This window comes from Calonectris borealis, chromosome 1, assembly GCF_964195595.1.
Source record: "Calonectris borealis chromosome 1, bCalBor7.hap1.2, whole genome shotgun sequence".
Classification (NCBI taxonomy): Eukaryota; Metazoa; Chordata; class Aves; order Procellariiformes; family Procellariidae; genus Calonectris; species Calonectris borealis.
Genome location: NC_134312.1, coordinates 36,955,288 through 36,981,938, shown reverse-complemented (window position 1 = coordinate 36,981,938; position 26,651 = coordinate 36,955,288). Strand labels below are relative to the sequence as shown.

The following is a 26,651-nucleotide window of genomic DNA, read 5'->3' as shown; positions in this document are numbered from 1 at the left end:
AGTTATAGGAAGTTGTAGCTTTCACCTGGAAATCTCCATAGTACTCAAACAAGAAGACATTTCTAACCAGTTCAGAAGTGATGCTAGTAACGTGCATCAGTTTATCATGAGTTCAGGGCAAATGCCAGGGAAAAGTATCAAAGCCATCATTTTCTGGAATTAATACCAGTGTGTTATGCTATCTGCTTCCAAGAATGCCACAGGAACTTGTGACCACTACATGTAAAAAACGCAAGAGAATGACAGTGAAATTTTGTCGCCTACACACAACTTCAAGCATGGATGGTGGATATGCTCTCTGTTTTGTGTTTAATTTATTTACTTATTAAATTGACGGTACTAGTTTCTCTTTTCCCTTCTTTTTCTCTGATGACCAAGATGACTACAACTATTAGTTGGGAATCAGCAACCATAATCTTGACTACTTCTTAGTGAACCAGACTTTATGTATTTTTCCCTGGGCAATATGAAATCCTTCTAATTATTCATCTATGACATCTTTTAGGTGAAAAGCCCTTGAGTCTTCCTTTTCTCTGGTTCTATTAAGACTTGAGACAAGGTGACAGGGATTTTTCTGAAATCCTCCAAATCTGCCACCTTTCTTTTGTTTCTTCTCTGAATTAGAGTGATGGCATGATGGGTACTTATACTGGAGAAAGTTAAAATTAAACTTAAATAATTTTATATTCTCTGAATGGGTACCCACTACGCTGTCAGCACCCACTACTTTGGCTAAAATTTCTGCAAGCATGGGAAAGTCTTTTCTTCATGTGAAGATTCTAAATGGATGGAAAGAGAGGAAAATGATCGAAGGGTTTCAAGTTGATGACTGATTCATTGTTTTTAAACATTTTTTTTCCTGCCTGGATATTGCTCTGCTGTTTTCTAACTTGTTTTTTAGTTGTCTTATATTCCCTCAGCTGTGGCAGTATTCCTGGAGCCAAATGTGAGTGCACTACCTCAAAATGCCAGCAGTGGAAGCTGGTAAGCAAGTGGGGAAAAATCACCAGAGGAATCTCTGAAGCTTGGGACAAAGGCAGAAAACACATCAGTACTGCACTAACAGAGCAGCAGGTACCCTCATAGAGAAGATAAAATTACAGGTAAGGAAATAATTTACATTTCTATTTTGATCTCGTCCAAATGGCTTTTTACTCTCCATTCAAAATCCGAGAAAAAATAACACACCATAAACAGCTGAAGAAGAAAAAAATATCAAATGTGATGAATTTAGACTACCTGATTTTTTCATGGGGATAATTTGAAGTTCAATCTTACCCATTTTCTGGAAAAAATATATTAAAAGATGAAAATCTGTTATACCTATTAGACAATTTAAAACCTCATCCTAGTTTTAAAACAAGCTGGTTTTTTTTGTTTTGTTGGGTTTTTTTTTTTTTTCATTTTTAGAATATTAAACACAGGAAACTGCTTGTTACAGGTTTTCCTTTCCAATCAAGAACAACAGCAGGCTTTTTTTTTAGGTAAGTGAGGTCAGATAAAGCCAAAGACAGAAGGACTCTGTTCCCATCCCTCCTTCTCCATTTACTTTCTCACAGTTGGAAGGGTAGCATGAGTCTTTATTATGCTTCAGTTTCCTCATCTGTAAAAAGGAAGGAGGTTGTTTTTATCTTCCACTTGAGATGACTAGGTGGAATAAGTGGTGTAAAAGAGAAGAAAATTACATTTATTTAATTAATTGTCTTGCAGTCTTTTATGCCGCCATGCTGCAGTCCCAATATGGAATTGTGATCACCACAAAAACCTCAAGAGGATATATCCTTGTCTGAATTGCTACAGTTATTATCTGTTACAGAAAGTAAAATAAGGTTTATGTTTAAGTGATCTTTTAATATAAAACTGTTGTCTGTAAATGAAAAATTTTGTGACGTTAAAACAATTCTACCATAAACTTAATTTCTCTGCTGAGTTACAGAAACATTGAGAAAGTTTAGGTATGTGCATTGTAGTGGCATTACATTTTGGAAGAGAATAATAATGAAGTACACTTGAAAGACTAATGAATTAGATTTAGCCTTGATATAACTAATATATCTTCATTAGATACACTATGATAATTGTCCCAGTGAGTTGTATCAATTAAGTTTATTTTGTAAACTATCAAGTTCAAGGAAATATGAATACATAGCCATATTAATTTGTTTCATAGTATTTAAATGTGTAGAGATTTTATTAAAGCAACAAGTTATCAAAGTTATGAGTTTAATCTTGTAATGTATGTTTCTAATGAGCTGCAGCAAGTCATTTAAGTTAAAAAGCCTAAATTAAAAAAAAAGGAAAATAATATTTTTTTTAAGCATTATTTAAAGACATTTAGGTGATCTTTTGAGGTGCTGTGCAACCATTATCAGCAGGTCCAAAAACTACCTCAAATATCTAGATAAGTAACTAGCTGTCTGAAGTGAATATTGTCTTTTGACATGTGTCATCTGTTACTTTATGGTGTTTCCTGTAACCTACTATGCATAGAAATGACTGTAAGTAGAGTTCTCCTCAAAATGCTCACATTTTTCAAATTTTAAACTTTCGGCGTTTTTTGTTTTGGGTTTTGTTTTTTTTTTCCTAATTTAAACATATATGGGAAGAACACAGTCAAATCTTTCATTTAGAAGGAATCGTATTCTGACTTCATGGCTCTTTTCTGTACCACAGGTCTATCCATGGATTTATTTTCAAAGAACTTTTCCACTTCTATTTTATCATAGTTAAAGATTGCTGATATACTTGCAAAAATGAGTGTTATCTACCAGTTTCTATTGTTTTTTGGTGACAAATCAATTAGTTTGAATTTGAGTATGTTTAAACCTTTTCCTTTGGGGTAACTGTTATTGCTTGGGGGTGTTTTTGAGACCATGCTCTTTTGCTAAGAGAAGTTGCTCTGATTCTGAAATATGTTTTTTTCCTGTCATTTTGTACTTTTCCTTGTAAGTTAAAATTCCATCTATCCCAATTTTGCTTTCTGTAACTAATTCCATAACAGTGTAGTACTTGACATGTGTTTGTTTCTTAGGCAAACGTGTAAAACTCCTCAAGTCCGAATGGAGAAGTAGAGAAAGGAGGTTTCTGCTGTGCCTGATGACAATTTTTGATTTTTCCACACACACAAAATATTCTGGCTCCATGTTGGAGCACTAGTTGTGATGAATCCTAGTCTTGGTCGGATTCTAAGGAAGGGCCAGAACGTTCGCTGAGGAATAAAGAGTCAAACCACTCCAGAAAATGTGTTCCAGCCCTGGTTTATTGCTCACAGAGCAGCAGGTGTGTACAAATACAGGTTTACACAGTATTAACAGGAATTGTTGTAGCTTACTCATCATTGTAGTCGCTTAGTTTGCTGCAGATGCCCAGGAATCGTGGGTTGTTTGGGCAGAGCTTCAGGAGGGTGGTTGGAGAGACTCTGCATTGAGCTCCTAAGCAGCCTCAGTGTGTCAGTCGGATGCTTCTGGGAGCCTTTAAACGTCTTTCTTCACTCACTCTCCTTTCAAAGGTAGACCCAATTGATAAGTTACTCACTATCACGGGAAAGCAACAGGTGCTTTGGAGCCGAGAACAGCGCTTAAAAAGGAAGTACCTCTTGGGACATTCAGTTAGGTGTCATTTTGTAGTTGAAAGCTCAGCATGCCGTACTGGATTACTTAAAATTCAGAAAAAGTTGGGAAAGGAATATTTCCACTATATTCCTAAGATATGGTAGATGTTGTCTGTTTAGTCTTAAAACCATGTTTAAGATTAAGAACTCTGCCATTTTCAGGAACATATGCCATGCTCTGAAGTATTTTTCCTTTACCTATTTTTCTAGTCCTAACTTTAGGATTATTTGGAGCAAGTGGAAAGCTCAATTTACATGTGAAAAATTTCCAAACCCTTTTAGTTTTAATTACAATTTTTAATACTGATTTCTAGGTCTTAATTTTAACACCAAAAATCTCCTGCTGAAATCATTAAGAGCAGTGGGAGAACATGAAATACAGAATTATACTTCAAATGGCATTGTGTGAAATGAGTTTTCAGCATGTTTGTTTCTTTCTAATGGAAGGTCCTAAACACAAGAATTATCATAAATGCAGTTCTGATTAGTCACAGTGCAATAAAAGTATGAAAGAATTAAAAGCTTTAGAGTCTGGTAGTTATCAAAGACATTGGAAACTTTTGAGCCATTTAAGTGTACTGGGAAATGTTCTGTTTAATTAATAAAATGAGTTAGAGATGTTTGCCAAAGGACAGTCCTGAGCATCTAGAATTCTAAATTGCTCTATTACAGGCTTGGGAACATGTTTAGACTAACACTTTTCATACTGCAGTGTCTAAAATAAGGTCAAGGGAAAAATTTAAAGCTCTTGCGTCTTGACATCAAAAGTTAGGTAGGGCCAAAGTTTTACGAGCAGGAATGAAACATGTGAAGACTTGGAAAAAAGTCTATCAATATGTAATACTCAGTGAAGGTAAATGAATCCATGTAGTCATCATTAAATATCTGTTTTCCAAACTGCTCACAAATCACTCAAATTTTGCCTTTTGTCATTAGCCAAAGTCAAATAGCAGTCTATAAGATTGAAACAAAAGCCTATTTCCTAACTCATAGTTCTCTGCTGCAGTTACTTTATCAAGCATGCCCTTGAAATATGGTTGAATCACCTTAACATTGCTCAGACTTTTGTAATGGTTCCTTGTGCACCCAAGAAGCTTAGTTATCTAACATAAACACCCAAATGCACACCTATCTGCTGTTAAGTGCATATGCATGTAGGTGCCCTATTGCAAAAATGCCTCTAACAGCTCTTTTTGTCCAGCGGCCCCACTTCTTTAGAAAATAAATTACAGGATTCGCAAGCTGTGAGGAAATTGTGAGTCTGTCCTTTGTGAACAAAGTACTTTTGAGTATCATTGGTACAAGGTAGTAGTATTAGATCGGAAGCTTCCAAGCTTACAAGTTGAACTGTTTCAGTGAATAAACATGCACAAGTGGCGATGCAAACTGTCATTTGCTTTCATAAGCCGCGTATGAATGATAGTGCATGGCACACACACTGTATGGATTTTGAAGTTCCAGGAAATAGTGCGTGTCCATCTGTTCGAAAGATTCATTTCCAACCTCAACCTCATTCACAGAGGGCATAAGTGGAAAAAATGCATTGGCAGATGTTTGTTTCTGGTCGTATGGCCCCTTCTGTTTCTGCATTGTAATATTCATATTAGGTTTTCACTACCAAAACAAAGTTATTTATGTCATGGAAAAAATATGACTGATATAGCCTTTTTTAAGTCCATTCCTTATTAGGAAAGGTTTGCTAAAGAATCACTTTGTTGACCACGTTTTATTAATTTTTTTTGTGGTCTGTTTATGTACAGTATAAGAAAGAATATAAAAATAAGGACGCAAAATGGATGGAAATGTACTGCATACAAATAAGGGCTGCCTTGGTATGAGATCTGTGTCTTATCTCCATGTCTTGGAGGACAATCCATAGCTAGGCATTTCTTCAAGCCATTTCTTAGGCCTCTTTCTTCAAGCATTTATTTAAGGGATTCTTGTGTTTTTCCCTGTATTTATCTTATCTCATGTTGTTCATTAAATATATTTGTGAGACCCTTTTTATTTTTTAAAGAAATCCCCATGCCATTTTTTTTACAGAAGATATGCTAGGGGTGCCAAGATGGCTTTTCTTTGTCTCATGAAATTCCACTTAGCTCAGGGTGAGCTATTAATTGCTTTTAAAAAAAAAAATTTCCTTTCCCTCTCTTACATATCTCAGGGAAAAAAAAAAGATAGCTTGATGATTCCTAAGTATGCTCAAACGACACTCAGGCTATGACCCCACACACAATCATATACAGTTGATGGAACAGTTCTAATTAAAAAGAAAACCCCCAGTATTAAGTTCTTTCTGTTTCTTGTGTTTATTTATATTCTTTGGCAAAAACCTGGAAGAGAAGGTCCATCATACTGCTGAATCACCTGTGGAGGGAAGAAACACTGGCTTAAAAATTTGCCTCTTTTTGCATTTGCATTGATACATAGTCCTGACGACATTATAATAGGCTTCCCTCCAACAGTCCTCCCCCACTAAATTCTGTTGTTTACTGTGCACGATGGAAAAGAGATAGAATTGGAGTTGCAAGGGCACCCGCAGAAAGGCAAGCTGCTAACTTTCAAGTGCCTGACTTTGCAAACTCGTCTGTTTTTAATATGGATTTTGTGTATGGTTTGCGATAAACATAGAAAAAACCTGAAAGAACTGCTAGTCAAAAAAATAGTAATGTACAAAGTTGTGTTATGAAATGTTCCAGCACACACTTATTTTAATATACCGTATATTGTTATCTATTTTCTTCTAACATTATTAAATAATAATTAATTACATGCCTCATTTGCATGTATAAACTATTCTGTAGTTAGCAAATAATTAGTGATACATTTGTTTCCCCGAAGAAACAGAAGATTTGTACTATACTTAACTGTGATACTGTAACTTTGATGCTTAAGTGCCTGAAAGTAAGGAGAAGTGCTTTACTATTCAGAGAATATTCACTCAGCCATTCTTTACATCCTATAGCCTTGATTTTCCTCCCTTCCTCTTCTAAGGCAGAAGGAAGTCTTGAGTAAAAGTATCAGGCTGGGATTTACTGGGAATCTATTCTTATGGAATAGATGGTGTATCTGCTGTATTCATCAGCTGTGGGGATTTCACAAGTGAGGACATTTTTCACCCATTGTCAGTAGCACTGGAATGGAGACTGTCCAGAAAATCTCTTGAGCTGTATCTTTTCTAATGCATTGCATTTGAGGTCTTTTCATCTCTGGTCCATTCTGGGTTACCCTGGCAAAAATATTCTACCCAAAAACTGAATCTGTTTTGAACATTTAGTGAGCAGAAGAAATGTGGAAAACTTGAGCTTTATTTAATTATATATTGTTGTTTTAAAATAAAACAAGTGAGTTCACATACAATTACAGCCAATTTACAGCAGCCACTCACTAATTTAAATTTAAAAGTCTGCAACTGCAGAGTAATTATACTTTAATTGCACATTCAGTACAAGAAAGCGAAGAGAGTCTAATGCATTGTATCTATGATATAATAACCATGTGAAAAAATATATTAGCATAAAGGGAGTAATTATGTTCCAAGAATGAACAAATTAATTCAGATCAACACCTAGGATGCTAAAGGTTTTATGTCCTTTTTTTCATTTGTATTGTTAAACAGCAGCAAAGTTAATTTTCCATACATATTAATTATTAACTGAGAAATTGATTGGACTTGATTTGCACCCATTCAGTGTGTTACTGTTAGGATTTTAAAGATCAGACACATACTCCTATTAGTCCCCCTTTTCCTATAAAGACCTTTAGCACGATACCTTGCTTCCCAGCCACTCAAACCAAATAGCTTTTACTATGTCCAAAATTAAGCATTTCTGGGAATACCATCACTAGATATTAGCTAAAATTTCATTGCTTCTTTATGAAACTGCCTTTAGCATTTGAGAGGTCTATTCTCTCCCTAATGTGTGTGGGTAAATAACTTCCATGAATGTTAATGTCTGGTCTGTGATTGCACATAACAAGTATTACCTTCTTACATAGAGGCAAATGTGGACCACTATGCATGTTACTCAGAGGAGCATTGTGTGACCTGGAAGTTAACAGAAAAAAAGAGAAGGAAAAAAAAGAAAAGAGGGCAAGCAGAATAATAAAAATTCTGGCAAGGGAAAGCAGTTAAAAACTCCAATCATGTAATCGCAAAAACTAGGAATATGCAGCTTGACTTCTGAGCAGTCTGTATAAACAAAATTACCTTTGTATATGATTAGCCACCTGTTATAGAGCAGAGGTTTGAATGGCTATCTGATTTTTTTTCTTCTTTATATCATCTTTTTATCCTATGTGACAGTGTATGTTACTTTTATAGGGATATTTTCACCACGCAGTTGTAGAGCTAGATGGGGGGTAACAGATAGGCCTGCAGATTATGATTTTACTGAGTTTCTTTGTGACTGAAGAGAACAGATTTGCACTTCCAAACAGCCATGGAACTGAGCACTCATGTATGTGTGAAAATACACTTTTTGCTAGCTGCAGTTGTCCTGGTTTCGGCTGGGATAGGGTTAAATTTCTTCCTAGTGCTGTGTTTTGGATTTAGTATGAGGAGAATGTTGATAACACACTGATGTTTTCAGTTGTTGCTAAGCGCCCTCCTAGTCCAAGGACAGCTCCCGTGCCTACTGACTGAGCTAGGTACACAAGATGGGAGGGAACATAATCAGGACAGCCAGCCCAGCTGGCTAATGGGGTATTCCATACCATGTGACGTCATGCTCAGTATATGAAGGGTAGGCGTGATCCAGGAAGTGCCGATCGCTACTTGGTTATCGGTCAGCGCGGGTGGTGAGCAATTGCATTGTGCATCACTCATTTTGTATATTTTATCATTATCATTATTATTTTCCCTCTTCTGTTCTATTAAACTGTCTTTATCTCAACCCACGAGTTTTTCTCACTCTTACCCTTCCGATTCTCTCCCCGTCCCGCTGAGGCGGGGGGGGAGTGAGTGAGCGACTGCGTGGTATTTGGCTGCCTGCCAGGTTAAACCACGACAGCAGTATATCACATTAGCCCATGCATTGGCAGAGCTGGATGTAGTAGAAATAATAAATCGCAGAATGGTTGAGGTTGGAAGGGACCTCTGGAAGTTCAAGTCTCCTGCTCAAGCAGAGCCACCTAGAGCCGGTTGTCCAGGACCAGATGGCTTTTGAATATCTTCAAGGATGGAGACTCTGAAACCTCCCTGGGCAACCTGTGCCAGTGCTCAGTCACCCTCATAGTAAAAAAGTGTTTCCTGAGCGGGAACCTCCTGTGTTTCAGTTTGTGCCCATTGCCTCTTGTCCTGTCACTGGGCACCACTTGAAAAGAGCCTGGCTCCATCTTCTTTGCACTCCCCTTCAGGTATTTATACACATTGATGAGATTCCCCCTGAGCCTCCTCTTCTGCAGGCTGAACAGTCCCAGCTCTCTCAGCCTTTCCTCATATGAAGATGTTCCAGTCCCTTATTTGCCTTAGTGGCCTTTTACTGGACTCTCTCCAGTAGCCCTACTGGGGAGCCCAAAACTGGACACACTACTGCAGGTGTGGCCTCACCAGTACTGAGCAGAGGTGAAGGTCCCTCGACCTGCTGACAATACTTTGTCTAATGCAGCCCGGGATACCATTAGCCTTCTTTGCAGCAAGGGCACATTGCTTGGTCATGGTCAACTCGGTCTCTCAAAAGTCAGCTGACACCCTCTCTTTTTAATAGCAAAGGTCTACTCTGTGGGTATGTAGGCAGAATAGAGAATTCAGCTGAGTTCCAGTGACTGTGCCTGTCCGGTTGTGCCTCTGAGGAAACGGTCCTCTGATTCTGCTTTGGTTTTGGTCTACTCTGTTGTTTGGAAAAGTAAGAAGCTTTGACCCTGCATCTACATGGTCTCTTTGGGAGTCTCAAATCCTTTGATCTGTCTTCAGTGTGCTTTGCATCAGTCGATTTTATATATATATATTTTTTTTTTAAAAATATATATATATGTGTGTATATACGTATATCAAGTGAAGGTAATAAAAATCCACCTGTGGATAGGATCAGAAGATGTGTATTTTACATTATGTAGCTCAGTGGCACCTGGGTCCATGAGTAGAATTCCAACTTGTTACAATAAAGCAAAAAATAAATAACAATAAGATGCTGTGTCAGCCTTTTGAGCTTTGGTGTAGGGCATAGAAATATGTTGCCTGACTTTTAAATTAATTCTTCATTATTTTTTCAGGCAATCTTCTACTATAGAAGGGGCCACATGAGGCTGTTTCCAACAGCAAGAACAAAACAAAATAAGAACAGTGTAATAAATAAACCCATGTATCATAAAAATCACAAAGCACAATTTTATTATTGCCTTCTGAAGTGCAGTTCCTAGAAACAACTTGGTGGAGAAGGCAAACTGAAGTAATGAACTCCTTGAACAATCCTTTTAATATTCTGCTCTATGTTCATGCTCTGCAGAGCCGATGAGAGCTATATGCAAACAGTTTTGCTGAGGGCAAAAGAATGTTTCATCATTAAGGAGCATGACCCTTCTCTCTGTAATCAAAATGAAAAGCATATGCCCCTTGATGTCATAAAGCATTATTGTGACCATTCCAATGGGTTGTTCCTCAAGAGTTGGGATGTTGTCCCCTGACACAATTTGATATTAAAATGTTACATGATCATTAATTGTATCCACTGACACAGCAGAAATATTCCTCAAAGTTATGTTTCTTTGATATGATGGATTTTTTTTTCTTTTAATGTTTAAAATCCAAATCAGACACAGGGAAAGTCCAATTACTGTGAAATGCTTTGTCTCCCACTCTTTCTCTTTGGTCCTTCTGTTCCACTCTTTTGTCTTGTTAGGCTGGGTGAAACCACTCTAAGTGATCTCCTTGGTAGTTATTTTATACCTTGTGAATAACAGGATATATCTATCTCTTGTTTATGTATGCATGATTTTTGTCCTGTTTCTCCACGAAGTGATTATTGCTTGCTAAGATGCATTTAGCCCTTAACAGGACATTCCATTTTAAAGTAGCATGCAAAGAACAGAAGAATACATCTCCAATATCAGTCACTGCTTTACTCAATGGGTAATATTTTAAAAGCATAGTTGTTACTAACATTGTTAGTAACATTGTTACAACAAGTAATTCAATGTTCTTACATTGAAAAGGATGACAAAATGCAGAAATTTTTCTTGAAACCAATGCTTTTCACATTTGTGGGTTTGTAATTTGTGACCTTCAGGTTTTTTTATTATATTTTAAAATATGGTCACATTTCAATTTCTCCATGTCAGGTCCAATTCCAACAAGAAACTTAAACACATAATTTAAGCTGGGGAGCAATCTCATCTATTACCACTGGGAATTATTCACTTATTTAAAAACAATTGAAAGACCTTTGCTGGACAGAGATCTTATATTTCAGTCTCAGTTTCCAGTACTTCGGAAGTAGATTCTCTATGTACAGTTTTGATTTTCTGATTTTCTTTTTCTTTACAGGTAACCCGATAGCTAAAGACAAATCAAGTCAGTCTCAAGGCTGATAACATTAAATACAACACATAGGAATTTAATTCCTCCAGGCAATCTTTGAAGTGAAATTTTATATTGCTGGGGTGTATCCTTCAGAATCAATTGTTTCAACGAGAACCTGGCTTGTAATCAGCAACAGCTTTGAGATCAAAACTACTGGAAAGTTATTTTGAACTTCTGTGTCACAAAGTTTTCAACTGATTGAACTCTGTACACTTGTAAAATTGCACTTGCTGAGGAATTTGCAGCTGTAATCACAAGAGTTGATATTCAAACGGTGCAGAAAAGCAGCAATCTTTCGGATTCTCCATTCCAGACCAGTGGCTTTTCATCTTGATGAAGTCAACCTCCAAAATGTATTGGTTCCTTCTCTCCAAAATGATCCCTGGTCCACCATTCAGATTGCTGGTGGGACTGCACACTGCTTTAATTAAATTTCTGTTGCAGAAATTGTCCTCTGGCATGGCGCAGTTTTAGACATTTTTATTTGTATTCTAATCTTGGAGCTCTCAAAGGTACATATTTCAACATCTTGAAGTTGCTTTTGTTATAGGAATGGAAATATATATCCATTGTTAATAATTATTGTTGACAAATAATAGTTATCTGAATACATCAGTCATATTAGAATGTATAGTCAGGTTGACATGTTTCCCTAAGGCTAACCAACTACTGCAGCTCTCTGGCAGTTAAAAATGTAGTGGTCAAAACTCAATTACCACTTCCATTATAAGGCATTTTATACCTTTAAGGTATACATTTCCATTTAGTTTGAAGGAGATGGGTGTTCCTGATATGTACTTTACTTTCCCAACCTTTAATTCATTGGAATTCACTGTAAGCAGTCAATGACAGTATTTCATCCCTTTTTATAAAGGTAGGCAGGGGTATAAATGAGTTTTGCGATTATGAAATTGGGTGGTAATGATTCGGAATTTTTGTCTTTTTATTAAAAAATAAAATCTCTTGCTTGAACCTAAGTACTGTTGGATGCTTATGTAGATGTCTGCTCAGTCTGTTTGCTATAAAGGAAAAAAGTCCTAGTGCCCTCCCAGATTTACAGTTTGTGGGTATTTTGCTTGCTTACAGTCATCCAATTCAGATCTGATCCTTGCCAAAATTGCATTTACTTTTTTATTTTCTGTTTCAGTAGCAATTTTTGAGCTTCGTGATGTGCTGTTACATGAAAAAATCCTCAATATTTAAAGGCCTTAAGCATCTATGAGCTTTTTTCCCAAGTTATTACAGAATGTATAATTTTATACTCCATTTAATGTACATTGTACCATCTGTAATATTGATACAAGAGAAATTTGGCAATTCTTTCAGTGACACTGCATAAGCATGCTGACTGGAGAGGGTGAGGGAGTTCTGACTGTTTGCTTTGGTACATTGAAATGAAAACCACACACACTTAACAGTAGTCAAAAATATATAGGGGCAAGCTGATTTAAAAGTCCTGTGTGGTTATCAGACTCCCAGAAAAAAGAGGGAAATGATTTTATCATTACAAGCCTTTGACATGGCTAGGTAGTTGTATATTAAGTTCCATGATGGATGAACACCCTGGAGTGCTCTGCCTGTCACAGTAGCCCTGCTGGTCCCAAACCATTTCATTACCTCTGCTGTATTACTGCACAGGAGAGCTTAAATAAAATAAATGACTGTTGGGAATAAAATTGGGAAGTATATTCTATCATTCTGCTGAGAAATAATAAAAAAATGTTGGCAGGGAAAGATATTTTCTGATTAAAATTTAATTAGGATAAACTGTTTGTAGCAGCAACTAGGTATCTCAGTATCTTAGGATGGATTAATATTGTATGGATTTGTGCTAACAGGTGCAGGACAGAAGGTAGCATCTTAAAGAGATTGTCTGGGACAGTGCAAAGTGTAAATGTGCTGTTTTGTAAAATCTGAGTATGGCCTCTCTTTGGACAAAAATCTACATCATGCTTCTCAATACTTGTTTTCTTTGTTTCTTTGTTCTTAAACCGACACTGAAAATATTGTATTATATACAAGTGTAACACATGCATATCAATAAGTGAAAATAAATGGATTTTCAAATATACTGAATAGATTATCTGCAGTAGATTAGTGTTGTGAATATTCATAACAAGTGAATAAAATTGTAATATAAAATAGAGTTCCCTGTATGGATGTGCACTTTGGAGATCTATTCCGTTTACCCATGGAACCAAATAATTTTTTTTCACTGAATAAGAATCTCAAGGATTATATTAATTTTGTATTTCTTCAGTACAGCTGGGAATATCTCCTACCGCTTTGAAAGGTCCTTTTCCAAAGGAAACTGATATCTAGCAGAACTGTTCTAGCATTGTCATGGGAACTTCTGGTGGGTGTACTGTAGTTTTCAGGCCTGACTGAATAAATTTTTTTTCTTCACAAAATGGGAATCCTGAAAAATTCTAATTTAGACCTTGTCAGTAGCAACAGAACACAGTAGACATTCCTGAAAAGGTAATGTTTCAGGTTAATTTGTTGAGCTGTTTAAAAAAAAAGCCAGTTCAACAGTGAACTCTGCTTGCGCATCTCGAAGCAAGCTGGGAACCATAGTTCAGCTCAGCTGTCCATAGCGCCTGTTTTAGTGCTGCCTTTGAAAATGGAGTACAGGTGACTAGATCAGCTGTGGGCATTCATGTTGTAGGCATGTGAAGATGAATCCTGCTTCAAGTACTCCTTTATTCCTTATATACCACTTCCCAGATTATTTGATATACCCAGCTTCATCCGATTTACAAAGATGATCAGGCATTATGATCAGAGGGAAATCCATGTTACCCGTTGAATTCAGTAATCGTCAAGAACTCTAAACTGCAGGAGAATATGGGTTCCTATTCTGCAGTTCCATATGGCAGTGCATCGCCAGGGAAAGAAAACTCACTGCTTTCTTCAAACCTTTCAAAATGAAATGTATTGGATCAGTTCAAGAAAAGAAAAAGGAAATCCTGATATGATTCTTAATGAAAAAAATTTCCAAATCAGATCTAATAAATCTAAAATAGAGCTTAAAAAACATTCAAGACTATATCTTGGTTGTATCTGGCTTATTGGTCATAAGTAAGTGCTAAACTTTGAAACAGCACTGCTACAGATACCGCTGTTACTACCTTCAAATCCACCTATTATCCTATATCCTTTAAATCTTCCTATCTATCCTATATCTTTTAAATCTCCAGCTCTTCTCAAGAACGTTACTGGTGTAGGGTTTCAGTACTTCACCAAGCCAATGCAGCTCTTTTTCGTGTAGAAGCTATATGCTTTAAAACTGGAGACAGAGTGCGTCAGAGAGATTTGTTTTGAAACTAAAAATCGACTATAAAACATGTTATTTTGTTAGGTTTCATAAAAATATATGCAGGGTTTTTTTGCTCATTATGATTGTACAGCTGGCTTTTATAGTTTCCAGGTAATGCATGGATGTCTATAACAACAAAACAGAAAGATGTGATTGGCATCCTTTTCTGTTGATTTACTGCCTCCTCCTTCATGCCTTGAATTTTACACATATGTTGTTAACCAATATATTGGCAAGGAAAAGGAGCACAGTTTTGGTTTGTAATAGAAGTGTTGCCTTAATCTATAGTTTCTTTTTGCCAATAGTTAGATAGCTCTGTGTCAAACATGTCACACCTGAACACTCTAATGGTATTAAATGATTTCTCATGGTTTCAGTTGTATTAAAGTGAATAATGAGAATTACATAATCACTTTGTTAGTCTTTATAACAGTTTGTATTCTGAGAAACTTTTCTGTTTATTCTTTTATAGAATGAGAAAACATTTCCAAATTACATTTTTGATCTTGTTTCTGTAAGAGGTTATGTAACTTTCTGATACCACTTTACAGTCAGTCATTGCAAATGTTTTAGCAAAAACGTCTTCCATGGCTGTTTGTTTTGCATCTACTGTATTCATCTGCACTGCTTATGCGGTGATTACAAGAGGTAGTATATGAAAAGGCTGAATTTCCCACAACTTTGTTTTGATAGGTGATGACAAGTGTTGCCAACATCTCTTAATCCTGACTGTCTGGCAAGAGGACCACTGATGGTGACAGCTGGAAACTACTGTATAAGGGAATGAATGTTCTTCTTTCTCAGACTGCTGTTAGTGTGCCAGGCTAGGCAAAACCATTGTAGTATGGTTTCATCACCAGAGATGTAGGTTCTGGGGGTGTGGATCCTGCATGGGAGCACTGGGGTACAGTCGGCATCCTGAAGCTGGGGCTGTGGTGGTGGCAGCAGGTCCTTGGGCCTGTTCTCTGGAGTGGTGGAAAGGTCAGTCTCATGTGTCTCTAGGATTTGCTCCAAAGCCAGACTGCAGAAATTGCAAGGTACCTTGGTGATTTCAGTGGGGTTTGGATAAGGCCTTCAGCTGCAGTTGAGTGTTCAGCATTTTGCTCAGAAAATTCTGAATGAGCAAGTTCATTAAAGTTCACATGCCAGTCCCTGTTCAGGTTAATGGTTAAAGAACCTTCCCTCTATTTTCAAGCCCTCCTTGCTCCTACACAGGTAATTCTGTGTGGCGATGGGGAGTGAAATCCAGTTATTCCTTGATAATAGATTTTCTTGATTAAATATCACTAATCACATCAATATTAGCCACGATTGAAAGACTTGAAATGTATCTGGTTTTCAATTCTGAAAACCAGTTTATTGCCCAACTAAGTTCAAGAAATAATTTGTGTAATAGAAATATTACTGCCCATATGTAACCTTAACTGAAAAAGTTATATATTAACTCTTTAAATTATGTTTATATTCGTAACTGTAAAATTCTGTTTAGATCTTCTGTAACAGCAGGGCCATTCTTTTTTTCCCTATGACATTGAGGTAACCTAAAGACCCTGTAGTTTGGGATTTATGGCTTTGCTTTCACTGCTTCAACTGCACAGCTGGGAAAACAACATGTAAAAATTCTGATGTAACTCGCATTACTGAGACATTTTTCTTGAATATGATGAACAGGTGGAGTTGCACGTTTACCCCATATCAGCATATTGGTTGAATCTCTTGATCCCTTTTCTCCGTACTGTCATAACAAATATGATGAAAACTGAACTTGAATTTTCCAACCTCATGTCTTAGTATTTAGATCTGATATCCAGAACTCGCAAAATGTACGCTAGTTGTTTTAGTTGCTGTGACTCCATATAAAGGATTTTTTTTTGTCTGTTTCTCTATTTATGATTAATTCTGGCTTGCCAATATTTGGGTGTAGAGAATATAATCCTTCCTATTACTGATTTAGAGTTTGGGCCTCTTTTTTTTTGTTGTTGTTCTTTTTACTTTTCTTTGGTCATTTTCTCTTTACCTGGGATCCAGTCAGTTCTTACGAAACTTCAGCAGTAAAAAGCTTTTTAATAAATAATGGCCTGGAACTGAACACAGGCTCTTCATAGTTCTTCTTGGAAAGAAGAGAAAGAGAGAGATGATGTGTGTCTATCATTTTCTTTTAAATGGTTTCCAGCTTAAACTATTCTGTCTGAATAGAAGCATTTTTTCCTGACTATAAATGGTCTGTGTTTCAATATGCTCTCTGATCGTAAAGCTGATGAAATGGTCCTCTCTGTATGGCAGATTACCTCAGCAGAATTTACAAATGGAAGATGATGATTTTGCTAATGTCCATGGGCAGGTAGACAGAATTTGGTCCCAGATGCTCTGCCTAATGTTCATGGCAAAAGCGACTCAAAAACAAAGCCTCCATATGCCGTAATTGCTGGAATTATTTCTCAGGCATATTCCCTTGTCATCCCTCATATGTAGAACTCATTAGATTCCTAGTGGGAGAACATATGGAGAGGAGAGATGATGGAAAACATTGTAAAACAGATTGTGTATTTAAATTTATATTATAAAAGACCTCCGTGCACAGGCAAACTTAGTGGAGAAAGTTCAAACTCTTTCTTCCCACTTCATAAGGAATTCGACATTTATGGAGCTGTTATCTCAGTGCATTCAAAGACACTTATAGATGATGGGTTAAAGCCTGGCTTTAGTGATGCTAATGGGAATTTTGCTGCTAATTTGAGGTCAACACTGTATTTCCTACATTATTTTTCCAAATGTGTAGTTAAACTATAGCTGTGTAAGATCTTTTCGCTAATAGGAATGACCAGAAGTCAAAGTTCCACCCATACAAATCTGTTGGCGTGATCAGGCCTTTGGCTGTGGGTTTGTGATTTCAGTGTCAACACAATGACTTTTAGGAATACCATGTTTGTGTTTCACAAAAAAAGCAATAAAGTTTCTTTAATCCAGCTCAGCTGACAGATGGATGGGGATCATATCCAGTGCAGACTACTGAATATTAATAATTAATTCTTTATCCTTTCTTATAGTTAAATAAAGCAAAAATAAGCTAATCACACATGAATTCAAAATATTATACGCTGACGTTTGTGATGCTTTTTTAATTACAGTTATGACTCTTTCCTGTTTTATGGTAAATTTTTTCTCTTCTTATTTTTTACTCAATACTGACCATGAAGCTGGTTTCAATGGGGAGCATTTGGGGTACTATGAAGAGTCCCAGTGGTGGAGGTGGGCACTAGTAGAAGTTACCCAGTGGACAGGTGGGAGGTGGATAGACTCATGTCTGGGAAGACCATGACTTTACTGCAGTGGCTGGTGAAATACGGCCTATCACCTAGAGAAACACTTCTGCAGACATCATGGTTGCCCAGCTCCTAAAGAAACAATTCTGACAGGATATGTCTTATTGCAAGGAGCTGAATCAAATGTCATACATAAACGAATATTGGAAGGACACAAAGAAACAGTGTGGACATTTCTTACAGTGTGGCTCTACAGGCCTTAAAAATGCCAGATACGTCCACAGAATGTTTCCATCTAGGTCATTGCCTTTCTAAAAGGAAACACAAAATGACTGTTTAGGTAGCATTTGTGGTAGAGCTGTCTGTGTATTTGCTGGCAAATATCCCTGTCTAAAGCCGAGATTTGGTGTCATGTCTTGAGAGAGGGCCTCCAGAAATTCAGATCCAACCCTCCTCCATTACTACTGAAATTGGACTGTATTACTATACTGTTCCTCTAAGTCAGAGTTGCACAGTATGCTGCTGGCAAGCTGCACCACTTGACCTGCACCAGAATAGTTGCTCTGACAATCCTCAGCAGGAAGCAAAACATGCATTACCATACATGCTTTTGTCTTATACTGACAAGCCTGATCGTCCTATATGTTTTTTTCTGACAGGATAAATGTTTATTATTAGGTGAAGGTTTAAAATTTATTATTTTGCACCAGTCTGAACAATGCACTCGAAAGATGTATTTTGCAGCTTCTTATTTGTTCATCCTATTACATTTTATTCATTTGTGCTATATATGTATTAGCCTCTCTGTCAGCTACTGGTGGTACCTTTTAAAATAGTGTCATTGGTTAGTGACTTTTTAGTCACTGCAGGAGAATGCTTTTTGGGTTGTAAGTCTTTCATTAGCATGTTGTGGTTTTTCCATTCTGTCAGTACCAGCATTAGAAACTAGATGATGAAGTCGTAAAAGAACCTCGAAGATGTACTGATTTAATTACTCTCAGGCAAACAGCTAGACCTTGCTCAGCGAAGGAAGTTATAGCTCCTATGTGTAAGATTGTGTTCCCTCATTCAGAATATCCAGCCCTCTGCTTTGATTCAAATTTGATTATACAGAAATCTGTGCAGTAGTAATATTAATGTAAAAGATTAATAGCTACTTGAAAGATGGATCCTTAAGTATTGATGTATGCAATGAAATATCCAGGACATTTCAAATTCAGGGCTTTACCTAGTGTTCCTAATGGATAAGGAAAGTAGCAAGTATTTTCCCCATTTTTATGTCTTTGGAAGGAAATATAGGTATACCAGAAGACTAGGAGCTAAAGTGCTGACTGAACTTCAGTTAATGATGTGTTTATTGCCCAAGTCCATATAGCTTGGACCTTACCTCACATTTTGTTAAAGCATGTAACACAAGGATCTTAAACTAATCAATTTCTGCAATTAGCAGTTCTGAAGGGAAACACAAAAGGAAGTACAAGGCAGTTTGTGCCTTGGTTAGCTCCACTGTCTTTAATGAAGTTATTCTCCGTGTAAATTTGGTCTTAAGCATTCTAGCTAAATAATTTAGAAAATTAGGCTGCAGTTAATTTGAACACCTAGATGAAAGGGCATATGGAACATCAAGGGATTGGGTAAGAACAAAATGCAGGTGACAAAAAATTTGGATCTCCTTTACAGTTTCGCCACATATCATATTGCTGTATAATTGTGGAAATTATATGGTCCTGGTCCCACCTCCAACAGAGAAATATGTGAAATTCAGTCCTGCTCCTAGTCCTCTCATAAAACACATACCAAAGGCAATTTATGAAAGGTATTTGGCATAAAACTGTTCCTCTCAAAGCCTCAGTTCAAGGTCTCTACTCTATGTCTGTGCTCCTTAAATCCTGAAAATAGAGCTTTCTGAGAACCTTGCTGGTGACTTAAGCTCCTTATGGACTTCTGCTCAGGTTTAAATTTCATACTGACTACCTGTGCCAGCTGTCCAAAAACTTTATCATTGGTTCAAACTCCTACCTGTCCCCACTTTGTTGTTGGTCAATATAGTCAAAAAATGCTTTGAAAATATTGTCTTTACATTTGACGTATTTGATCATCTGCAGCAATTCCAAAATGGCATTTCTTACTTTGTGTCAAACTTTGAAATTATTAAAATATCCTGAATAGTCATAAACTCAGTCGACTCATTCACAATAAAGAACTGTGATGCCTTAAGCTACTTTTTACCAGTCAGAGTATTGTCAAGGTGACCTTTCATGCTGTTTCAACTGCAGAGCCTTGCCATTATTTAACTATTAGAATGATGGAAAGCTTGCACTTTGCTATTTGAGTGGCAACATTTCTAGATACAGGGACCTGAAAGAATGGAACATATGAGGGGCTATAATTAATGTGCCACATTAAGGAGTTAAGGGTAAGCAGCCAAAGAAAGACTAAACCTGGTGGAGCAAAGCAGCTACAGTCTAGTCTTGAAAAATAAAAATCCATTTGCAATGCTTTCTAGAATCCTAATATCTCCTGATGGTGACAAGTCATTAACGGTAGCTCATTTTTCCTGCACGGTGTCTTGACCATCCATCATTATTGAAATGTACAGGAAAATGCAGCCTCTGGAATGCTATTAAAATTCCTCTCAAATTTAAATATTAGTGAGGTTAATGCCATATTACATTTTTGCCTTCGAGTTAAAAAAGAGAGAATTAATTTCTATTTATTTTAACATTTTTACATATGTATTTATACAAATAGAAAGAGTTAGGAAATACTAAACATCTGAAAGCCTTTTTTTTTTTTTGTGTAGAAGTAATGAGTGTTAAAAAAGTTTTAAACTATATAAAAGCCTACTAGGGACTAATATACTAGACTAGAATTAGTGATACACAACATGGTTTAATATTGTCTTGCCTACCCAGGACACACCTGCTGTGTAAAGAGGAAAGGTAAGCTAAAGCAAAGGGGACCTCTTGTACACTGCTCTATAATTCTGCATATGTATGTTTGTGCATGTCTTCATTGTAGGACAAGGGATTTTGTGTGATGTAAAGGCAACATGAAGCAATCATAGAAGGAGGTGAAAAATCCATCTTTTGGGGGGCAGAGGGGTAGAAAAAGGGAAATAGTTATCTTTGTTAGTTAAAATGCAAATTTAGGAAAAGAATTTTTCTTTCTTTTAAGTGAATTGAAAAGAAAAATGTGTTGTTACTGTACTTCAACAATAATTGAGAAATAATAATCATTTGCCTTCTAGGAAATAATTTTGCTGTAATTTTAAGTCTGTTCATTACCGTGTTAAAACGTAATTGTTTCATGACTGTATGATTAAATGTATTCTGTCTACATGAAGCTTGACTCATGTTGACAGAAAGCAAAATCATTAGAAAGACGTGGCTGTTGAAAAACCTTTTGTCTTCACAATGCTATTGGAGGAGGATGAACATCACAGACTGTGGAGGCTGTGTAAAAAGCAGAACAGAAAAAGGTTTCTTTTTCCAACAGTGGTTAGGTGATTTATATACATGACTCTCATTAACATTAAAGGGAGTTATCTGCCTCATTTTTTATGAGCCTGATGTGAAGTTAATGGCAGTCTTCCCATTGTCTCTAGTGGGCTGTGGATCAACCACTAAGTGCACAAATGAGTTTGGTTGAAATATTGGTGCTTGTAGGCTTAGAATTTCAACATGCTTCATTCACGGTTACAACAAAAAATGCTGTGTGAATGCCTAAGAGTGTGAGCTGAGGAGTTTAATATTGCAGAGTCTGCTGATCTGTGTGCACTTTGGGGCATCCACACAGCAGACTGCAGAGATGCCTGAGCCAGCTTGCAATGAGCTCGTGTGAGCAGGAGCAGTAATCTGCCCAGCAGCATGAGCTGATTTACTTTTCAGAGATCTGAGCGGGAGTAGGTGTAATGGGGTCTGTGGTCTGGGCCACGTGACGGGGGAGTTGCAGTGCCATGCGGTGCTGTACTCCCATCAATATTATGGTAATGTGCAACCCTGCTTTTTTGAAATCTACCCTGGGATCTGTCTTTGTGCTGTGCTCTCCTCTCTTTTTATTTGGTTTTGGTTTGGGTTTTTTTGTTTTTTTTTTTAATAGAGGAATCATATTTTCTTTGCAATAAACCTTTCATTGAGTACATATGCTTTGCAGTTGTAACAAAACTAGACTGTATTGCTTTTTCTTCTGTGAGGAAGGGAAGGAATCCTCATATTACCAGCAAAACTGGAAGGACTTCTAGTCACATCCATGTTCCTTACTATGAGCCAACCACTACAGGGACAGACGACCAGCCTCGCCATCAGTGAAGAACGTTTCTGGCCACACACAACTGTCTGCCACACAAGATGATAGCTTGCCGGTGGATTAGGAACTGCTCTTATGGTGACTCATGTTCATGCTAAAGTATTCCCAGCAGATTTTTCCTTATCACAATGTCCCGTTGGTGCATGCATGAAAAACTGGCCTCCAGAAGAACTTATATTTTGAAGCTGAACTTATAGGGAAGCTAGATCCTGAGGACTTTAAGACACAGAGGGTTTCTCCTCCCAGTCTGCCAGACATGGCTGCTGCTGGTCCCAATTCCAGGCCCAGGCTGTAGCAAGCTGGTGTCCTGGTTTCGGCTGGGATAGGGTTAAATTTCTTCCTAGTGCTGTGTTTTGGATTTAGTATGAGGAGAATGTTGATAACACACTGATGTTTTCAGTTGTTGCTAAGCGCCCTCCTAGTCCAAGGACAGCTCCCGTGCCTACTGACTGAGCTAGGTACACAAGATGGGAGGGAACATAATCAGGACAGCCAGCCCAGCTGGCTAATGGGGTATTCCATACCATGTGACGTCATGCTCAGTATATGAAGGGTAGGCGTGATCCAGGAAGTGCCGATCGCTACTTGGTTATCGGTCAGCGCAGGTGGTGAGCAATTGCATTGTGCATCACTCATTTTGTATATTTTATCATTATCATTATTGTTTTCCCTTTTTCTGTTCTATTAAACTGTCTTTATCTCAACCCACGAGTTTTTCTCACTCTTACCTTTCCGATTCTCTCCCTGTCCCGCTGAGGCGGGGGGGGAGTGAGTGAGCGACTGCGTGGTATTTGGCTGCCTGCCAGGTTAAACCACGACAGCTGGGCATGTACTTTGAAGATACAAATATACACAAAATACAATGCAGACCAACACAGGCAAGAGACCCGTGCCTTTTTCAGCACCTACTTAAACATACACAAAGTATGCACACAACCACATGCAACAGAGACCGCCCAATCCCTTCCTCCTCTCCGGCTGATCAGGATTTAAATTTGGTAGTGGGGCCTATGCAAACCCCCAGTCTCCCAGTTCCCAGGCGCTCCCACATCTGCAGGTCCATTGACTCTTCACAAGCTATCTAACAGGCATGCAACTGTCCCATCTGACTTTGTGGTGGAGTGGGAGTCCTTCACCATGACAGTGCAAAATCAGGGCTCTCAGCTTAATCCATCTGGCGTAAAAAATGGCCTAATTCAAATGGCCCAAATGCACCTACATAGCTTGCTGCAGCCGAAAGGCACAACAAAATGCAGTTAATTTCCACCTCAGGCTGAGATTTTGCTATGGTCTTTCTATCTGTGCAACATCATGAAATGTCAGCTATTGCAGATGGATTGGATTTTCCCCAGCTCTAGGTTCCTCACAGAGTTTCAAAATATGAGGAGAGACAATCAGGGAAGGTGCCGCATAGTATAGGTAATCCATTAGGTAGGGAACAAGCAAGTACCCAAACATGGGATTTACTAGCTACATTCACATATTTTAGGAAATGCACAGTTCAAGTAACTGTGGGAGGAACAAATACTTCCCATTTGTTCAGCTCTCATATGGCCTCACAATGTGCATAGGAGAAAAGGTAGGTGCAGGGAAGAAAACAGAGATTGCTGCCATTCAGTTTGCCTGTAGGAAGTTTTAAAATGTTATTTACAAGCTGTGCTTTAGTTTCTATTAACACTTTTTTTTTTTTCCTTTTTAAACTAAGAATTGTTTGATAATTTTAAAAAGCACTTTTATACCTTGTTAGCAATCAGCAGGTTGGACTGCACTGCTTCGGAATTTTTTTATTGCATATATTTGTAAGTTTAATAAAGTTCTGCATTTGTATTAAGGACTTGCTTTCTGCTTAATTGTAAGGAAATGGGAAACCACAGCAATGCCAAAGGGTTTTATTAAAGTATCAAAAATCAGCAAGCAATCTACACAGGCCAATTAAATAGCACTCTATGTCCCTGTAGTAGAAAGCATAGAGGCTTGCATTTAAATTGATACTTTCTTTGACAAAGAAATCAACCCTTATACAATCAAACCCATAACATTTATCATTTGCAATATACTAAGTGCAGATTAGCAGTCCCCTCACCGTAGAAATGAAAATAAATTAAACACACAGTCCTTTAAAAACCTTATAACATATCAATACAGCGGGTTCTAAGGTATTTCACATTTGCAGTCAATGACTGATCTAAATCACCTTGTGCACCATAGATGTAAGCATTCACGTGGGTGCCAGAGTTTTCTTGCCTGCATTCACCCAGGGATTCTACTGCTTCTAGGGTGCTTTCTAGGTGCCATGGAGTACACTGCAGTACGTGGAGCCCACTCAACAAGTAAAATTGCTGTCCTTGGTGATGCAGATGCTTCTTTGGTGCCTGAGAGCTGGGACAGCCCCTCTGAAAGGTCGTTCTATATGATTAGTATCGGAGCGTGCTTACAGAAAGCTCTTCCGATGGATCCTGCTTTTGACTTCACAGCAGAGACACTGTGAAGTGCTTAGAGCACTGATGAGTGCTTAGCCAACAAAAATCCCTATCACACTAGGACGAGTCCTTCCCCACTGTGCATCATGTAGCTATTCTTTGTACAGTTCCATACATTACTAGTAAACCTGCGATGGTCCTCAAAGCATTCTTGTGCTAGAGGTGAGAATCAGTAGGGATATTTGAATGTGGGTACTCAGGACTATGTGCTTTTTAGACAAATTTATGAGGATGGGGTAGAAGTATTTTGCTCACTGTCTGCGTGCTGGATGTAGTTCCAGTCAGCCTTTCCTGGGCCAGAGAAAAGCCTACTATAAAGCTAATAACCATTACAAATTAGACTAATTCCTTGCCGTCTGTCTCTGAATGAGAAAGTGGTTTCCATTTCACGGGGATTTTTTTTCCCCAGTGGATCTTGCAAATCTGTTCACTCTTTCACTCATTTCTATCGCATGAGTGTTCATATTTCAAAGTCATCATCATTAAGATCTTTTGCGGGCAGCTTTATCGCAAAGGGTAAGGGTAGAATGATCATGAAGTCTTCAGTCTTCACTTTCAAGATGACACTTTATTGTAGGACAGAAGCATGCAGTGTGATCTGTGGACACTATTTTTCTAGCACTAAATGTGACTTAGCTCTTTAGTGGATTGGCAGAGTTTTTTAGATTCCAGAACTGTTAATAATCAGCTGTATAACCAAAAATATTAAGGCAGTTTTCAGTTAAAATGCTTTAAACCTTTGGGGATTTTTTTATGGTTACATCACCACTACAGTTTACCCTTCATGAAAGCATAAGAAATGAGGCTCAAAGAGGATTCATTTTCCCCAATGTTTAATCTCCTCAGTCCACAAGACGAAGTGAACTGATGTAATCTAATATATGTTAATGGAAAATACCAGCTAAAGTTATTAACAATTATCACATCTGAGCAACAAACAAAATATGTGCCATTATTTGATCCACCTGAATTAACTATAAATTTTAGATTAGCTAAAGATTAACCCCCAGAAAGGTGTGAATTTGTTTAATTTGACAGGATTTGAAACACATGCAGCAGATTCTGATTGGAAGTCAATATACAAAGTCTGGAAACCAGTGCAGAAAATAGATTAATGATCAACATCCAGCTGTATGTGTGCATCTGCTAATATTTTAAACTCCTATTCTGTCTTTGTCTTTGCAAAACTCTTCTGTATGTAGTAATATATAATATACTTTCTTGGAAGAAAGGAAATAAGAATCACACATTGACAGGCAAACATAATGACATTCCATACCATTGTAAGAAAGTTCTGTATCATTATAACCATCTATTGAGATGGCAACTGATAAAACAAGAAAGAGTCTATACACAACTTTTATATGACTTTCCAAGATAGTTTATTTATCCTTTCTTGGTTCATATATGTCCACCAGTAACAAATGCTTTGTCAACCACTTCATAGCTCTTAATTGCCATGGACATAATTTAAATGGAAAGAACAACCTTGTTCTCAGGAACACTTTAGGAAGTCTAAATCTTCCACACCACCAAACCTTCCTTAACTCTATTTTACTTTTAACATATTTACTCTTCAGTAGTTTCATGTCCTTACAGAAAAAACATGACATTTGAGCATCCCACCAGCCGCTGCATGTTCAGCATAGTGAGAATTTTCCCCAGTGTTATGAATGACTGCTTTTAAAGGGCATCAATTTCTCGCTTGAATGGAAATCAGAATCTTGTACATAGTAAGTCTTCTTGTTGTTCTCATCAATACTCATAATGCCATATTTATGGAAGGGACATCATTTTGTCAGTAATTGTTCTGATTGCTCCCAATTCTTGCATGATCATGTATCTTTTACATTCTGTTCTACATTTACAAAAAAATTTTAAGGTAGGACTGAAGGAACTTGAAATAAAAATATGAACCATTCACAAGCCGTATGAGCTAAACAGATTAAACAGGGACAGCAGGAGCAGAGTTTTAGCTACATCTGAGCTTTACTCAGGTGCAGTAAGGAGATGTTTACAACTTTTCATTTTTGCTTCCTATTGCTGGTTAAACAGTTCCCAAGCAGCATCCCCAGTTTATATTTATCAGATGACTTTACACACTGTTTCAAAATTGTTTCAGCACTGTTACTGTGAACTTTTCCTTCCTATC

General features: G+C 37.4%; 1 protein-coding gene and 1 long non-coding RNA gene across 2 annotated transcripts in view; both read left to right on the top strand.

Moving 5' to 3' along the window:
- The window catches only part of TAFA2 (TAFA chemokine like family member 2), a 73,515-nt gene that overhangs the window by 42,182 nt on the left and 4,682 nt on the right, over positions 1-26,651 (top strand). The gene's annotated exons all lie outside the window — the stretch shown is intronic.
- Positions 816-13,275, top strand: LOC142083691 (uncharacterized). Its single transcript, XR_012674144.1, has 2 exons — positions 816-3,279; positions 11,094-13,275. It is a non-coding gene; the product is annotated as an uncharacterized LOC142083691 (long non-coding RNA).